Source organism: Protopterus annectens, chromosome 5.part0 (assembly GCF_019279795.1).
Source record: "Protopterus annectens isolate FY-2018-M chromosome 5.part0, PAN1.0, whole genome shotgun sequence".
NCBI lineage: Eukaryota > Metazoa > Chordata > Ceratodontiformes > Protopteridae > Protopterus > Protopterus annectens.
In genome coordinates this window covers 1,954,523,976-1,954,543,484 of record NC_056735.1, presented here as the reverse complement: position 1 = coordinate 1,954,543,484, position 19,509 = coordinate 1,954,523,976, and positions in this window count along the sequence as shown.

Genomic DNA, 19,509 nt, shown 5'->3' with positions numbered 1-19,509 from the left:
TTATAAAGCTCTTAAATCTTCAGATTTAAGAATGATAACAGTAATACAAGATCTGTAAGTATAAGTCTAGCCTTAAAGTGAATACTTACTTTGTCAAATTGCTTTTCGTCAAACCCACATTGTCTAAACCTCTCTTCATTGAATGGCCATTTCATTGAACTTTTTCACAGGGAAAAACAATGGTTGGCCATCATCAGGAATTTGTCCTTTTCCCCACTGTAGTAGGATCTCAGAGTTGGTATATTTAGTTGGGGGGTGAGTTTTAAATTTTTAGAATTTACTGATGGCCGCTAGGTTGGTCAGCCATTGCTTTTTCCTGTGAAAATGTTCAATGAAACAGCCATTCGATGAAGAGAGGTTTCAACAATGTGGGTTTGACGAATAGCAATTCGATTAAGTAAGTATTCAATGATGGGATATAGACACAAAAGAAACTGATATTAAAATTTACCAGCTGTATCTCTTTCAATGAGCCAGTTTTATATCTTTAAAAGACTAATGAATTATTTCTTCCACTGGTGTCCCTTAAAGCTACACCATAAAGTTATACCTAGAGGGCTGCGAGTGTTAACCATGCCAACATATGGTAATTTGTATCCAGACTTGCTGAAGCATTGGCAATTGCTGAATTTAAAACTTAGTAATGAATATATGTCATTACTTATTGATTTATTTTGTCCATGTAAGGATGCACTCAAAAAAGAAATACAGGAACTACAGCATTTTATTTTAGCTGATTTCTCAGCTGATATTATCCTTGACAATATGGGCAATCTGTTAAAAGGTGTAGCCGCATATAAAAAGCGGTTACAAGCCACAAAATTGAGAAACACCAGAGGGATATCATAGACTTTAAAAAAGATACAGTCTTTGCATGGTCACACTTTGGAGTGAGTGAATCAATTTCTGTAACATCTACATCAATTAATGACTCAAATGTGGCTAATATTCCTGTAGTTCCTAATAATCTGGTGGTTCGTACAGGATTTTCTTCAGCAGTAATGTTTTACCTGCTACCATGTCAATGGAGTCTTCTGCCAATCAAGTGGATCCTCCAAGAGAAGAAGTTCTGCCTCCTGTTGCTGGTATTCATTTGGCTATGATGGTGACAACTACGGAGATGGAAAACAACAAAGTGGTAGTCAAAGGACCATTGAGTAAGATCACTCATGCCTCACTTTCCCTTTTTCTTTAAAATAACCTTTTCCTATAATGACGAAGGGACAAGGAGCCAGGTTGCTGAGTCAAGGGAGGAGAGGCAGGATACGGCAGATGCAACTTAAAGGAGAGAGGGCTGTTTACCGGAATACGTGGAGTAGCTCACAAAACAACTAGTAGTGAGCATTTCTTCATTTGAGCTCACAGAAGCACAAGTATCCCTTTTGAATAAGGGGTTGTCATTTATTCCCTTGAAAAGGTTAGAATTAACTGATGTAATTTTGAACTTAAAAATGTTTTCAAGGAACATTAGTGTAGCAGCTATGTTTAAAAACAATAATTGTTGTGAAACTACTATATTCAGAAAACCTAGTGTTTTTGTACCCAGAATACATCCTAATGTGAAGATTTTTATGGAAATATGTGAGAAAGAAATTAGGGAATTATTTGCTAATGATGGTACCAGGAATGCCTTTTTTAACTTAAATCATAAAGAATATGAAGCACTTGTTCAACTTAAAGCAGCGGCTGCATTAGAGATCCGCCCTGCTGATAAGGGTGGGGGTATTGTTGTCTTAGATAAAGATTTTTATATATGAAAAATGGAAGATTTGTTGAAAGACAGTGAGACCTTTATAATTGTTAATTAATCTGTGGTAGAAGCCATTATAGAATAAGTTTTGTTTCTGATATTTGATTTACTAATAACTAATACTATAACAGAATATTTGTTTAAATATTATTTTATAGTGTCCTACTATTCCAGTAGTATACAGGCTCCCAAAAATACACAAAGACTTAAGTAATCCCCCTATGTTCCCTATAGTTTCTAGCAGGGGATGGGTTACTGTCTCCATTTATGTGGAGAAGAACTTACATTGGCTTATGTAAAATGTTAGCAGTGTATTAAAGGACAGGAAAGCTTTTTTGGAAGTTCTTTATATGGTAGTTGAACCTCTGGGTATGAATTGTGATTTTTATTTCATTACTATGGCTATAGCCTCTTTATTTACTGTCATTCCTAACAGTTGGGGCATTGAAAATGTTAGAATTTTACTAACTGAAATAAAGGTATACTCTAATGATAAAGTCAACCTCCTTTGTACTCTTTTAGAGATTATTCTGGAAAATAATGTCTTTTTGTTTAATGGGACATTTTTCCTGCAGAAGGGTGGTGTAGCGATGGGCACAGCTTGTGCCAACAGCTACGTCAACCTTGCTTTGGTGCAATTGGAAAAAGAATATGTACTTGCAAATGATAGTTTTGTCTCCAGTGTAATATGGTATAAACGGTTTGTTGATGATATTTCTATTCTGTTGAATGGTACTGAAGAACTGTTGCTACAATTTGTGGATTTCTTACATACTAGTACTTCATTTTTGAAGTTTTCTATCAACTACTCCAAACATGGAATAGATTTTCTTGATGTAAACATCTGTAAGATGCCTGACAGTAATCTGAAAACTAGCATTTTTGGAAGGAAACTAGGAAAACTGCATACCTTCAGAAGATTAGTATGCACCCTCATCATGTGTCAAGAAATGTTCTGAAATCACAGTTTCTTATAAATATGAAGCTACATAATGATGAGCAACAGTTACAGGCAGCATTTAATAACTTGAAATGGGATTTTTTAGCTAGAGAGTATAAGGAGAAGGACATTAATTCTTGCATAAACTCAGTTTTATCAGAAAGAAAAGGTTCAGGGAGACCATATTTTTCAAAAAAAGCCCCTCAGAGTAATACTCAAAATCAGCATATTTCTACAGACATAATTAAAAAACAGTGTACTTGAGCCCCCCTTACTTTCTCCAGTGATATAGGAGCTGTCTACAATATTATTAAGAAAAATTGGAATATTTTGCTTACAAGCGATGAATTAAGAGATTTAATTTCTGAAGTACCACAGTTTTTCTTTTAAAAATAATATGTCCCTGAAAAGACATCTTTGTTATAGAAAATTAGAAAGAAATAGGGGAGTGTATCACAAAGACTTGGGATGAACATGTGTCAACATTGCAACATCTGTAAATACATACATATATATATATATATATATATATATATATATATATATATATATATATGTATAGAGGAGCTAGTTTCACAAATTTCTAATTAAGATATTCTATAAGCTTTTGTTTTTATGTTGACTGCTCATCCAAAAATGTAATTTATTACAGTTTTTGTACTTTATGTGGAGCATATTACATTGCTAAGACCAATCACTCCCTTAGCGACTGTGTACAGGAGCATATTTGTGATATAAGGAATAATAAGAAAGACAGTAGTGCTTTAGCAACACATATATTAGCTCTTGGTCCCTCACATAATTTTAAAATTTTTGTCCTTGATTTAATAGAGGAGAATGAAAGAGGAGGGAATATAAAGGTTAGGACTGAAGCTTGTGAACAAAGGTGGATCTTATACTTTCGAGCAGATAAAGAACCAGGTCTTACTGAAAATGTTTCCTTAAAACCTTTTCTTTATACTTACCATTTAATCACAAGTGCTAGTCTGTTCTGTATTCTGTTAATTGAAGTAGTAGAGTTGTTTTTGATTGGTTGTTTTCTATTTAAATGTGTGTTTTTGTATCACTGCAATTGTCTGATGAAGAGGGCTTGTACCTTGAAAGCACTTACTTGTTGTTTGTTTTATTAAATATTTTTATATCAGCCTAACTGGGACTGAGATTTGTTTTATTTTTATTTTAGTTTTATATGTGCTGCAGTGAGGACCCACAATTCAGTTGCATTTTACCCTTTTTTATAAATTAGAAGAGGGAGCATGTCAACAATAAAGCTTAAAAATATAGATATGATAAAAGCAGTGCACAGTATTAGACCAGACCAGTATTTATCATGCCCTATTGCAAATAATAAACTAAATATATCAGAGTAGGCAGAAAAACTTAGAAGATATGCAGATAATAATAAATAAAAAGTATAAAATAAGCAATTCATAGATGATGCAAAAACTTTTATAGTGAATTGGGAAACAAAGTAAAAGGAATAGCAACACCATCAAAAAAGAAGAAATAACCACATTTTAGAGAAATATCTATGAAGACACTGAGGAACATAACAAAGATGATGAATTGATAAAATACATAAAAGAAACAGTAAGAAGTTCAAATGTACAGAATATATGAAATGGGATATAATAATGTACAGAGAAATTGAAACAAAATTGAGAAAAGCTGCTAAATGGAAAAACTCAGGCTCAGATGCTTTACCTGACTTCTGGCTAAAAGTATTAACAGCGTTACATGAAGATTTTCCCCCGAGTAAGAACAATTTATATGCACACCATGAACACAACCAACCTGGTTAACAACAGGAAAAATGGTATTCCTCCTTAACATAGAACCTGCAAGCTATCCTAAAATCTATAGACTAATAACTTGCCTTCCGATGATGTATACACAATATACTGGAACTGATACCGGCAGAGTTTATAGTCATTTACATGAAAACTCAATCACGGCAATAGCAATAGAACAAAAGTGTAACAGAAGGAGGTCATATAGAAAAAAGGATCATTTGTTGTTAAATACAGTCATAATGGAGAATTGTAAAATGGGAAGAATGTAAGTATGGATAGCATGGACAAATTAGAAAAAAACATTTAACAGCATCTCACATTCATGGCTAAAGGAGTTCTTACAGATGAATTTGATACACCTTACATTAATCAATTACATTACAGTGACCATGAAACAGTAGCAAACCACGTTGCAGCTAAAGCATGATAAAGGGCAAATTATTATTCCAGGGATAAAACTCCAAAGGGGGATATTCCAGGGTAACTCTTTATCACTGCTGCTCTTTTGTCTTGCCTTTAACCCATTAAGCTGCCTACTTAATAGATTAGATCATGGCTACAATTTGGCTCCTGGACTACAGCAAAGTGTAAAGACTTCTCATCTTCTTCTTGTAGATGATGCAAAACTATGTAGTTCATCAGAAGAGGAGCTGAAAGCACAGCTGGAAGTAATTAAATCTTTCTCAGATGATATAAGAATGTCATTTTGTCTTGATAAATGTACAAAAGCAACATTTAAATCCTAAAAGTTGCAGCAGCAAGACAATGTCAGTCTGGGACAGGAATGTGATGAAAAGGAACTTGAGCAGGAGGGAGTGTATAAATATCTGGTAATTGATGGATTGACCATAAAACATGAACAAATGTAAAAAAAATCTCAGTAAAGAATATTTTAGAAGACTAAAATTAGTACTGAAACCAGCACTAGGAACAAAGTCTAAGATATAAACCAATCTGTTGTAACCTACAGTTTTGAGGTGATTGACTGGTAACAAAAGGTACGGAGTAAGTTGAACCGGAAAACAAGAAAAATGCTTCATGCTTATCGAACGGTATATAAAAATCAGTGTATATCAAGATTATATATCCCTCATTCTGAAGAAGGCATGAGTCTCTTTGATATTACTTACGTGTACAGATCTGCATTATTAGGATTACATACATATCTTCTGACCTCATTAGATTCAAAGATAGTGAAAGTTTTGAAACATGAAGAGAGCAAATCTAAGATGACTTCCTTGATTAGCTTAGCAGAAGTATATTGGTGTCAAACAGAAATGGAAATCAAACCAGAAATACAAAAAAATCAGGCAGCAACTGAATGTGCCAAAAAGCAAAAGAAAGAATATAAGGAGAAGGATCAGATGAGAAGGCAAGAAATGTTTAAAAAGCATAAATACAGTTGCAAGTACAGAAAACACCTGGAATAACCTCATGTCAATCATGATTTGATACAGGAATAGGTAAAGAGAGGTGAATTTAAACCAGAAGATGAAAGGTTAATATTAACAGCATAGGACAGTGGACTATGTACATAATGGTTTAAAAAGTCAATTGAACATGTGGGAGAAACAGACAAATACAGGTTCTCTAAAACAGAAAAGGAAACAGTAACACATCTTTTTGCTGAGTGAAACATAAATGGCAGTGGAAATGTATACTGAAAGGCATAATAATGTGTCAAGACTGCTGGATTGGGGATTGTGCAAACATTACAATATTGAAGTATCTGAGAAGCATTGGAAACATGAGCCACAAAGCATTATAGAGAATGATGAAGTTTATGTCAAGTGGGACAACCTGTTACCAACAGTTCAAAGAATAGATGCGAGAAAACCAGATATGGTAGTCCTTGAAAGGAAGACAAAAGTAACTTTGATCACCGAAATTGTTACACCCAGTGATTATAGTGTCTTACATACAGAGAAAGACACAAAGTCACAAAATATCAGGATTTGCAGGCAGAAACAAGGTCAAAGTGGAGGAAGGATACCCAGGCAGTTCAAATAGTAGTAGGATCATAAAAAATAATTTACAAACTTATTTAGATATGCTACCAATACATGTAACTCCTTATATTGTATTGCAGAAAGAGTCAATTCTGGGGACATTGTGGGTGCTGCAAAGAGTATTTTTTTCTAACATCAAAGATTGAAAAAATACTAATTTCTTAAATTTAATCATGTTTTGACTTAGGAATGGGGTCCATTCACATGCTGGTGTTAGAAACCCAAAATACTTGGAGAAATTAAATTGAGATAATGCATTCTTAATGACTATTCTTGACAATTCTGAGATCATTTTCAGTTTGTTGCAAAATGCTAAAATTAAATTATTACAGGTTCCTGTAAGGATAACATTTTGGTCCTTAACTAAGTTCTGTGGTATCTTCAGTGTCCTGGCTATAAAGCAACTAAGCAACTTAAATGGAAATTAATGTTTTGTTTATTTATTGCTAGACTGATACAAGTGTTGGATGACATAAGGTATTTAGATTTATCTTATAGCCAGCATTTGATTATAATGATTTTAAGTCTAGGAGTGTCTGGAATGTTGTTTTGATATTATGTGAATGGATATAAACCATTCCACAATAATTATTTACCATGGCAACGTATAGTGTAATTGATTAATGAGCCACTCTATTTCATTTAAAAAGAATGATGTGTTAGCATTTTTTAAATGTCCAAAGAAGCATGGTTGATCCATGTGAAAGCACTTACTGATTTTGTCTTTTATTAAAGAAGAGTTTTATTTTTTAGTACCCTGCCATCTTTGTTACCATTTGTTATTTTTACTTCAGCTTAGGATAATATTGTTTGGGGGTATTTATTTTAGATCTCATCTAGACCTTAATCTAGAAGCCAGTAAATGCACTAACACCTTTGAGCTACACATGTTCACAAGAACAAATTTAGTGTTATACACAGTATGGTATGAAAATTCCTAAAAGTGTTCACTGATGTTTTCATTCACTTTGTACTAGATTGTCCTGAGTTGTTACTTTTGGGTGATTTCAGCATCTGGGTTATTAACAGTCTGTAGTCTGTCACAAAGAGAAATTAATTTGTATCATGAAAACGTGTCTTACTATTGACAATATTTTCCTTCTTCCATTCTTCATAATACTACCCTGCTTAATGACTTCAATATAACTGCCTCAAATCTGAATAGGCTGCCTCTATACTGACTTCTCAGATTGTTTAGCCTCTAAGTTGGTGACTAAACCCACCTGTCCTGATGCCCTCAATGACCTGGACATTTTTACCTTTGACTTAAGTTTTAGTAATATTCACCACAGATGTTCCTGCCTCATAGTGAATGCTGACATTCTCAGTATGCCTTGTCACTTCAATTGGTCTTTCAAAACCTAGTGTCTCCCCAATAATTGATGCTCTGCTGACCTATTGCTGACAGCATGCAACACACCTTACTCTCTTATCATGCAACATTGTAACTCTATTTCCAGCACCTCCTGCATCACTTCCGTTTTCTATTAATTTTTAAACACACTTGTCTCCATACAGGGCCTTTTCTTTTCCCACTAAAATGATGATTAAAGTTATTCCTTGCTAATTACAGAAATTAAAGCACTTTTTTTGTAATAGATGTAAGGCTTGGCCTTTTCATGAATCTTTGCAAAAGAATAATGGTTAAAGTGTTTATGTAACAGATGCAAAGCACAGGGTTTCATTCTCCCCATTGAGGGGAATTGGCTAGGCTTAAAATGGCCCTCAACTAATCTAGTACTTGCCTATGAACCTTTGAATGTATGAAACCTGACCTTAATAAAAAAAGCATAGTAGTCAGCAACATCACCAAAGCCACCTTTCTTAGAACACATAAACTTCAGTGGTGTCCTCTCCATATCTTCTGTAAAGCCATCAAGGCTTTATTGACTGGGTATATCATAGACATGAAAGATTGACCTCAAATTACTCCATTCAAGTAACAAATTGATAGTTACAAGATTTTCTTAAAGGAACATAACATTCTAAACACTGCCACCTATATGTATAACTTACCCAGCTGTATCTTTGGCAGTGCTGTTGACTTCCTTTATTCATTGTCTTCAAAGCTATTTCCTGCAAGCCTATTTTGAAACTCATCTCTAAAAGTGCCAGTAAGTCCTCTGCCAAGATCTCAAAACGTCATCCAAACTTAAAAAAAATATTGTTCCTTCCATAGCCAATGCTTTGATAGATATCATAAACATCTCTGTCACTTCAGGCTCATCTTCTCAAAATTCCAGCATTCCTTTATCATCCTCCTATGACAGATAATCTACTACCCCCAGAAGATGTTATATTTATCTCTAAACCACTAAATCTCACAAAAGTCCTTAACAAGTTTATAACCAATTCAAGGAGCATATTAAATATGGCATTTTTCCAGATCAAAACATGGTGGCTTTAGAGTAGACAATAGCACCATAACTGCTAACTATTAAATGATAAGCATGATTTATAATAACACGCCAAATTTACTGCTTCCTCTTTCGTAGATGTAACTACAGATTATGATATGGTTGTTAGACACTTATTAAAATATTCTTTAACGGTGCACTTATAAAAACTTTGGCCCAGATGTTCTAACCTGATTTACAACTTACCTAAATCAAAGACATTTCAAAGTTGTAACTGAAAGCCACACCTCTGCAATTTTTAAACTCCAATGCTACTCACAGCTCTCTACTAGGACCCATCATTTCCTCACTATACCTTAGTAACCTGCCCCTTTATTTTCGCTCACAAAGTATTACAATGCATGCAGATGGTATCCTTGTCATTGACTTGGACACATGTACTTTTGCCCTAAACATTAAACTTTAATTCATTTTCCTACTAAGTCATCCAATAAACCAAAATAATCTTTCTGTTAATAACAACAAATATTCCAGCATTAAATTTTCTGTTTTCAGATAACTGAAACAACCATTGCAATTTAATATAACAGACCCTATGGTTATACTGTTTCATTTGCCCATTGAGAAATAACTCAGCTGTCTCCTAAATCCAACTGTCTTCTTTCAGCTTTCATTCAAAACAGATAATGAGAAAAGTTATTTTACAGCTCAAACCCTTCCTATAGATTAAGTTAGGCTACCTTGTCAATCAGGAGTTATGGTCTACTAAAGCTAAAAATGTTTTTCTCACTAGGATAAAGTATTCTCTCCCATTAGTTCCCCATAAATATAATTCAAATTCCTCTTTAATGCAATCCGTAAATAAGAATCTGATGTAAATCTTTATTCATTCCTTACTGTTAGGACTTTGGTTCCATCCTCGGAAACCGACATGGCCATTACCAATCTCACGTCAGCCAAAAACTCTCAACTAAGACCTACCTACAATGCCCCTCTCATAGTCTCTCCAGATCTCATTTGCCACATTCCTCATCAGATTGCGATGAGGGAGAAGGGTCCCCACAGTTTCCTCTGGAAGACATCTCATTTGGAGACATTTTCGAGATCCTCAAGCAGAGGGGAGACTGGAAGCCCTCCAATCCTTCTTTGGAGGAATCGGCATTTTTGCAGGCCTTCCGTGCTCAGCCATCTACTTCCTGGGTGACCCCACCTATGGATGAGCTTATTAAACTTATTGTGCAGCTTGCCTGGAAGGCCCCAGACAACATAGAACCTGCCCCCCGGAGGCCAGATAAAATTTCATCCACTCCTGAAGACCAACCCAATTGGTCCAAACAACGGGTAGTTGATTCCATGGTCATGGCAGCAGCCAGCAAGAGGGAACTGGCAGAAGATAGTTCCACTGTTCATCCCCCGAACAGGGAGTCTTGGGCTATGGATAGACTGTGGAAGCAGGCTTATGCTTCAGCGACTTTTGCCATTCGGTCACTGAATTATCTGGCACACTTTAATCACTTCCAAAGAGACCTAATCTTGAAAATGTCTGCCTCTTTGGCGGGGGTACTGCCTGAGAAGGTGTGTGATACTGTTGCCTCTCAGCTAGCTACCCTGGAATCCATCTCGAACTCCTTGATGCGCTTGATCTGTCACACTACCGAGGGGGCAGCTTGAGCAGCTGCATCATGCATCATCATGAGACGGCATGCTTAGATGCATTTGTGTGACTTCACTGACCCCCTTACATCTTCCTTTGTCAATGCGCATGTTGATGAATCTTCCATTTCTGGTCCCAAAGTAAGAGACACACTATCATGTAATGAGAAGGATGGAAAGACCTTGTCTACTACGGGCATAAATGTTTCCACCCCCAGAAATCCTACTCCAGAAATCAGAGGGGTGGAAAATTGTCATTCAAGAAATCCCAAGGATCTTTTCATGACACTCATGATGAGCAATCCCCCACAGGGCAGAGGGGGCAATTCATCCAGAAGAAACCCCTTTCTGGACAGAGGGGGTCCATGCAAGCAGGGCACTAGAGATTCATTTTCCGGCTGACCCTTCTAGCGCTCCTGAACAGTGGCCCAATTGCTTTCCTCTGGAAGCATTCAGAGGTCGATTTTCCCTGCACCTACGGGCCTGGCAACTCATAACAATGGATGCGTGGGTGCAGAGAATAATATCCAGAGGCTATCCTATCTCATTCAATCTTACTTCCAGACACGTAAATCAAATCCCCAATGTCCCACCCAGTCAGAGGGAGGCTACAGCCTTAGAAATCGAAAAGCTGCTAAGAAAAAGAGTCATCCAGCCAGTCCCACCAGACCAAAGAGGATCCGGGTTTTACTGAAGGTTCTTTTTAGTGCCGAAAAAGACAGGGGACTGAAGACCAATCCTGAATCTTAGTTTATGAAATAAATTCATAAAACCTCAAAAATTCCAGATGGTCGTAGTACAGTCCATTCTCACCTTTCTGGGGAAGGACAACTGGATGTGCTCTGTAGACCTCCGGGACACGTATTACCACATAAAGTTGGAGAAACCAAACCAGAGATTTCTCCAGTTCCAGCTTGGAGCCAATCACTATCAGTTCAGGGTACTGCCCCCAGAGTGTTCAGCAAATGTATGGCAGTTGTAGTAGCTCATTTCCGACTACAAGGATTCCAGGTGTTTCCATATTTAGATGATTGACTTCTTACTGTCACGACAAGGAATCTTCCCATTCACAGTCTGTCTTACACTTGAGGCCTTGCTCTTTGACTAGGTATCATGTTCATCATGGATAAATCACAAATGTCTCCAACAAGAGCACTGGAATTCATTGGTGTGATCTTCGACACAATGTCCTGTCAAGCTTCCCTTCCTCCTCACAGGCTTTCGAAAATAAGAAGCTAGATTCAAGTCCTCCTTCCACAGACATTTCTACCAGCATGCCTTGTACTACAGCTATTGGGATCTATGGCAGCAACCATTACCTTAGTACCACTGGTGAGGTTGCACATGAGACTATTACAGTGGCTCCTTTCATTACAATGGTCGATCTTAACCCACCCACTCGACCACATGGTACACCTTACAAACCTTTACAAGAAAGAAATGCTCTGGTGGATGAAGCTAGAAACAAATCTTTGGTGTCGACCATTCTGCCTTTCCCAGCCCAGGGCCACGGTGACCATGGATGCTTCCCTGTTAGGGTGGGGGAGGTTTCCAGGGAAAGACAGTTCAAGGCACCTGGTCCCCCATGGAGGCCAATTTGCACATAAATGCCCTGGAATTGAGGGCAGTTCTCTTAACACTGCAAGTGTTCCATACATCCCTTCCTTCCAGGACCACTGCAATTCAATCAGACAACATGTCAGTCATCTGGTACATCAACAAACAAGGCAGAACTAGGTCTTATCCCCAGTGTCAGGAGGCCATGAGAATTTGTCACTAGGCGATGGCTTCCAACTGCTTTCTCATAGCAATGCACATTCCTGGGAGTTCCAGTCTTATTGGGGACAATCTGAGCAGGAATATTTTGATGCCTCACTAGTGGTCCATCAGTCCTATAATAGCGGATGAGATCTTCAGCTGTTGGGGCAGGCCTTGCTGTGACCTGTTTGCTTCTCCCCTAAACAACAAATGCAGAAGCTATTTTGCCCTGATCCCCCCTCAGGGGGAGTCATTGAGGGATGCTCTGAAGCACAATTGGCCTCCGGGTCTGCTGTATGCCTTTCTCCTGTTTCCCCTCATCCCGAAATTCCTCCAGAAAACTCAAAGGTTGAGAAGCAGAGTAATCCTCATTGCCCCTTATTGACCCCATCAAATTTGGTTCCCTTTCCTATGGCCTCATCTAATTCACAGCCTGTGGATCCTGGATCATTCCCAAGGTCTGTTGTCTCATCCTCAGGGACTGATTCACCACAGTCTCCAGAAGCTCAAGCTCACAGCTTGGTTTCTCCACTTCCGATGATTGCCAGGCTACCTGATATTTCATTCCCTGTTCATGAGATTTTTCTGGCTTCACACAAACCTTCCACCAGGAAAATGAATTCTAGTAAGTGGATTAGGTTCTCTAGATGGGCCAAAGAACATAACATAGACACCTTTTCCATGCCTTTTCAGAAGATCCTTCAATACCTGACTACCCTATTACACGCAGGAGCTTCAGCATTGAAAATTACAGTGCATTTAGCAGCTATTGCAAATTTTCATAATGGAATTGACAATTCTTCTGTTATGTCACACCGACTGTGCAAAACCTTCATGAACGGAGTATTACATATTAAACCTCCGGTCAAGCCTCCTATAGACATGGAACATGTCTTTGGTGCTTCGGTCATTAACAAGTCCTCCCTTCAAGCCCTCTAACTTCTGTGATATAAAATTTTTGTCTTGGAAAACTCTACTTCTAGTAGCACTTAACTCGGTGAGAAGAGTATCTGAGTTGCAGGCCTTGAGTGTCAAGAGACCTTACTTAATTTTTCATAGGGAAAGAGTGTTCCTACGTACTGACCCCTCCTTTTTGCCAAATGTAATTTCTGGGTTTTCCATTAATCAATCTATTGACCTACCAGTTTTTTTTTTCCTCACCATTCGAATAGAGGGGAATACCTTCTGCATACCCTCGATGTTCATAGGCAACTTTGTTTCTACTTGGACAAAACTAAATCTTTCAGAAAAATGGTTCAATTGTTTGTGGCCTTTGCAGGACCCAGATTGGGTCGGCCTGTCTCCAAAATGACTTTATCTTCTTGGCTCAGAAACGCCATTACTTTCATCTCCCATCATAACAAAGTGACCTTACCTTCCAGAATAAAGGCTCACTCTACTAGATTGATGGCGACATCAGTGGCTTTTCATTCCAGAGCCTTTATGGATGATATCTGTGCAGCAGCAACTTGGGCAAGACCTCATACCTTTATCACTCATTTCAAACTGGATTTGGCCTCCTGGAGACGAGCATCTTTTGGTTCTATGGTGCTAAGGAATGTCCTTCCTTAGGGCCACCCAGGACTCAAGTAGCTGGGGACTCGGTCCTAACAGTAAGGAATGAATAAAGATTTACAACATCAGATAAAGAAGTTATGTCTTACCATAATGTTCTATCAGTGTTGTAGATCTTTATTCATTCATTACTTCCCACCCTCCTTCCCCCTGCCTGGACTCCTAGTGGACTTTAAGATTTCCTTATTAGTTAAGGTATTTTCTCAGACAGAGCCTCCTACTATCACTTTTATTACTTCTATACTATAATTGCGGGCAAACTCGATCTGAAGAGACTATGAGAGGGGCATTGTGGGTAGGTCTTAGCTGAGAGTTTTTGCCGGTGTGAGCTTGGTAATGGCCATGTCAGTTCCAAGGACGGAGCCGAAGTCCTAACAGTAATGAATGAGTAAAGATCTACAGCACAGATGGAACATTATGGTAAGATATAACTTTTTTTTTTCAGATTCATATTCTCAGCTGACTCAGAATTCATCATACCTTTCACTGTGAAAGCAAACTGGCTCTCCAATACTGCAGTAGCTACATACCAACTCTCCATTTTCATCTTCAGGGTTATTAGTGAAAGAAAATGTCCTCTACTATCTTCAACACTACCAGTAAAAACCACTTCCTACACCCATAATATTCACCTTTTATTATTCTCTCTCTCTCTCTTTATTTATTTATTTATTCATTTAGCCATATTCAGCTTATTGTGACCTCAAGGACTTCAGACCTGTCAGTCAATAACGTCTTTGATTATTTTTTTAAACACCTTTAATGAATTATCACCTGTGACATATACAAATTTACATTCATACAAAAGTAATCAATTTGTATTAACAAATTAACATTAACAAACATTATACTTCACATATATTGAAATACATCATATGACCTAAGCAACATTACATAAATTATTCAGTTCCTGCCCCCTTTTTAAACAAGAAACATATTTATTAAACCATCACTTACAACATAAGCAATCATACACTTATATAAATGAAAACAAGCCACACTGATACAGTCCTAGTTGCAAGCATTTCACATCACAAACCATACTGATACACTCCCAATTGAAAACATTATACATCACTTATAATTTACCCAATCATTTTCAGTCAAACATTTGTTTGTGTCTTTCGGCTTTTCCCGGTTAAGGGTTGCCACAGCAGAACTCCGGTCCGCTAATGATTGGCAGTTGATTTTTACGTACCGGCTTGCCAGGCCTGACGCACAACCTTCAATGAAGGTATGCCCATTCACTCATGTCTCCACGCAGAAGACGATCTAGTTGAGAATCGAACCGGACAGCGTCTTACTGTGAGGCGACAACACTACCGCAGCACCACCACATTACATAGCTCATTTAAGTCCTGTCTTTTTAAACCTCATTCATCCCTTGCATGTATTGTTCCTCCAATTCCCATTTTTTCCTATGTAGTTTGCTCCTACACTTTTCTAAAGATCTGAAGTCCAGTTGTTTTATCTCTTTTACTATAGTCACTACTTCTGATATAGTTGGTTTAGATTTTTATTTCCATTTTCTTGTAATTGTTTTTTTAGCAGCCATCATAATTGGGCACAGCAAGGCCTTAACATGTCTACGCAAATCCGTTTCTGTATCATAGTTTAGAAAAACATCTCCCTCTTCACATTAATCCAACCCCCAGCATCTCCAACAGTGCATCCTGCAGGGCATCCTTAAAGTCTACCAACCCACCTCACTCCCACAAAGATGTTCACAAGTACCTCTTTCTTCCCTGTCACACCTCCAACATTTGCTGTCTACCTGAGGAAAAATTCTGTGGAGTCCACTTGGGGTATAAAAATATTTACGTAAATGTTTCCAAGCAAAAATCCTAAATCATTTAGATTGGGGTTTTTTTGCATATTTTGAGACATATTCATACAAACAACTTCTTTAAGTTCAGGCGAATTTATAGTCATTACTTTTGAAATGCCTTTCATCCATCTTAACTTCTGCTACTCCCTTCGTCTTTTGCCTTTGATCTTTCCCAGCATCAATGTCATGTCTTGGCTAGACAATCCAGTTTTCACATTATGTAGCCAAAGTATTTGAGTTGTAGTTTTGCTGTGAGGCCTACTAGTGAATGGTGTGTATTTATTTTGTAAGCGTTGATTGATTTAATCTTATTACAGTCCAATGAATTCTCAGTAGATTTCTACACACCACTGTTCAAAAATATTAATTTTCTGGTGCATGGCTTAACTTACAGTCCAGCCTTTCCAACCATATTTAATTATTTGATGATATGGACATCTGCTGATAACGTGATCTCATTCTTCTTCAAAATCGTATCTGAATTTGTTATCGGGATTTGTTATAGCTTTCCCTTTCAAAAGGTAAACAGCTTGCTATTTTGAACCTTTCTCCAACCTTCTAGAATCACCTGACTTCGTCTTCTGCTTTTGTTTTCTTCAGAACATATACAAGGTCTCAATGATTATGGTTAATTTGATTCCAAAGCAAAGCTTTTCATTCAATGACGTTTCTATGGCTAAAACTATTTGATATTATTTGGTTTTGCATAAGACTGAATATTGGGAAAAACAATTCTCTTTTGTGCTTACTTGTTCTTTGTTATATGTGCTATACTTACTACAAGTTCATAGGTTCATATGTAAGTAGTAGGAGAGCTGCTCCTGGGAGCTATTTTTGGCCTACCCAATGTCCTCTTTAGTGCTTGGATTAACCTATCCCATTTGGTGTTAAATTAGCCTTACCCATCCTATGGTCAATAATAATACATTACTGCTAGTAGGAATATCTGGGTTGATACCACATATAATTTGAGGTGATCCATAGATAAGTTAAGACACAGAGGAGCTGCCACTATCCATTAATAATACATGGGGCAGTCCTGGGGTATAGACCCAAATTGCACTTGAATATGGACAGGGGTATGTTTTGTTTTCCATGGACTGTCCTCCTCCATAGTGACTTTTTAAGGCAATGCTAAATTGCCAAACCTTCCAAAATAGCAAAATCCCCCAATGGATTCTAAAGGAGTTATTGTTCAATACCAAGAATCTAAACAAGATGATCCACTGTGTTGAAGTTCACCTCACCTTGGAGCATGCAGACATCTGTGCAGTCACTGAAACATGCTTTAAAGCCACAGACAGTACCCCATCACTATAAGCCTTATCAGTATCATCAGTGTAAGAATTCTCTGTCTTCCAAAAATTTAGACCAGCAACTGCACAGACAGGGACTAAATGTGGTAGTGTCTTGATCTACATCAACAACAAGTATACCACTAGGTTTGTTAAGCAGGATGTGGCACTGGAGTTCCTCCACTTCCATAATACCATAGACAAAATTCCATACAATATACTAGCAAGCTGCAGTTCACCCACTGTGTCTCATGAAACACATACTTATAGCTATTGGAGACACTCACCATTCATCAAATACCATACACACGGGGGCTTTAATTATGCCTCTATAAACTGGGACTACTAAATCACCCCAAATTTTCAAACATAGGGATTCCTAGACTTTGTAAACACAAACACCCTGAACCAGTTAGTGCATAAACCTACTACAGGTACAAACATACTGGACCTCATATGGTACTCACAAATATTGGAGAACACTGCACTCCAGTGTTATGTCCTCTCTGATAAGGTCAGATCACAATTTTCTAATCTCATCAAACTCTGCAACAGTTAGAAACTACTACTCAGCAAACCTGCTTTTAATAAGTGATAACCTGTCAAAATGTCAAGCCCCTCCAAACCCAGAAAACAGAGCAGCATATACGCTATACAACCATGTCAATGATTGCATAGAGGCTGCTGTGCCTACCAGAAGTTAAGTCCAAAACTAACTCAAAAAACATACCACTCTCATGGAATACAAAATTAAATAGGTTGCATGACAAAAAAAAGAAAAAAAAATCATAGCTAAAATTAGGAATTATAGCACCAAAACAAAGCAAATTTTGGTGTAACGCTAGCATCCCAGGGCAAGGACAACCATACGGTCTTTGTTAACCATATCTGAATGCTCAAAGGCAGAACAAAAAAGTATGGCAAACTGTTCCACACTCATGGAGATATAGTACATCTTCTTGCTGACAAATTCAGCTCCAGATTTACCCTTCAGTCATCACCATATATTCCCCCAAGGAAATACCACCTAACATAATCACTCCAGCTAGCAGTAGGGAACAGAACTTAGATGTGCTCTTTAAGGTCAAGAATGCAGCTTGAATAAGACCTGATAACATCCCAGGATGCTTCCTAATAGCTTGAAATATGACCTGGAGGACCATTGGAGTCACTATTCAACAATACCCCCATTGAAGGCTTTGTGGCAATGGTCATCTGCACAAGGGCAGACTATCAACTTACCTCATGAACTACATATCCAGTCATCTGACTAGTCTCATATGCAAAACCATGGAAAGAATTATTATGGAACTGATTAATGATGACATTGGAAACCTTCAGATACTGAACCCAACCCAGTTTGGTTCTGTCAAAGGCAGGTCATGCATACTGAACCTTTTCTTCTTTGAGAAGATCACCAAGGCAATGAATGAGGGCAAAATGGTGCATACTGATTACCTTGACATAGCTAAGGCATTTGATATAATACCCTTGAAAGGTATTGTGAATAAACTCACAGAATTATGCATAAACCCATATGTAACTCACAGGATAATCATCTGGCTCACAGACAAGTTCCAGGAAGTTAGATTTGGAGAGACCACCTCCACAAAAAGACCAGTCACCAGTGGAGTCCTCAGGGCTCTGTGATGGATCCGCTCCTCTTTAGCATACATTTTTTTGGAAGTCAGGACCAATGTCAAGGGCAAGTTTGCAGATGATTGCAAGCCAAGGGCAATAATAGAACCCCCTTAAGATACTAACAGCTTACAGGAGGGTATAAAATAAATAAATAGCTGGTGTCAAAACCAGGGCATAAAAGTTGATGCCAAGAAATACATAACAGCACCTTTTTGGAAGTTGGACATCCAAGGAAAATATTTCATCGATAAAATACCACTGAAGGTAAACATAGTAGTCAGTGATTTGAGGACACATGCAGATAGTAGCCTAGCTTTCAACCAACATTTCTAAGGTGGTCAAAAATCCTTCTGTGTCACTTAACTTATAAGTAAAGCCATGACATCTAGGTTCAAGGAGGACATCCTGCCTCTGTTCTCAATCATTTTCAGAACAATCTCTGAGTATAATACCCTCTCCAGTATGCACATGACCAGGCACATGTAAAAACTGGAATATCTCAGAGGTTCCTTACAAAAAGAATATAGGGCATAAATGCAATGTCCTGTGCAGATCACCTCAAAGCCCTGTCTCTATACTCTGTTTCCTATAGACTGCAAAGATATGATTTATGCTTGGCATATAAGGCATCCTTAGATCCTGCTCTGATACATACATAGACCACCTCACTACAAATAACCTCTTATCTGGTTCACAGCATGGCTTCCATCCAAAACACAGCACCTTCACAGCCCTCATAAGTTTCACTAACTACATCAACCTCCTCAAAAACAATGGACAATTAGTCTCTACTATATTCCTTGATATGTCCAAAGCTTTTGATATGGTATCCCACCAATTACTACTCAGCACTCTATCCTCCTTCAACCTCAGTTCTACAGCTCTCAACTGGTTCTTTAGCTACCTTACT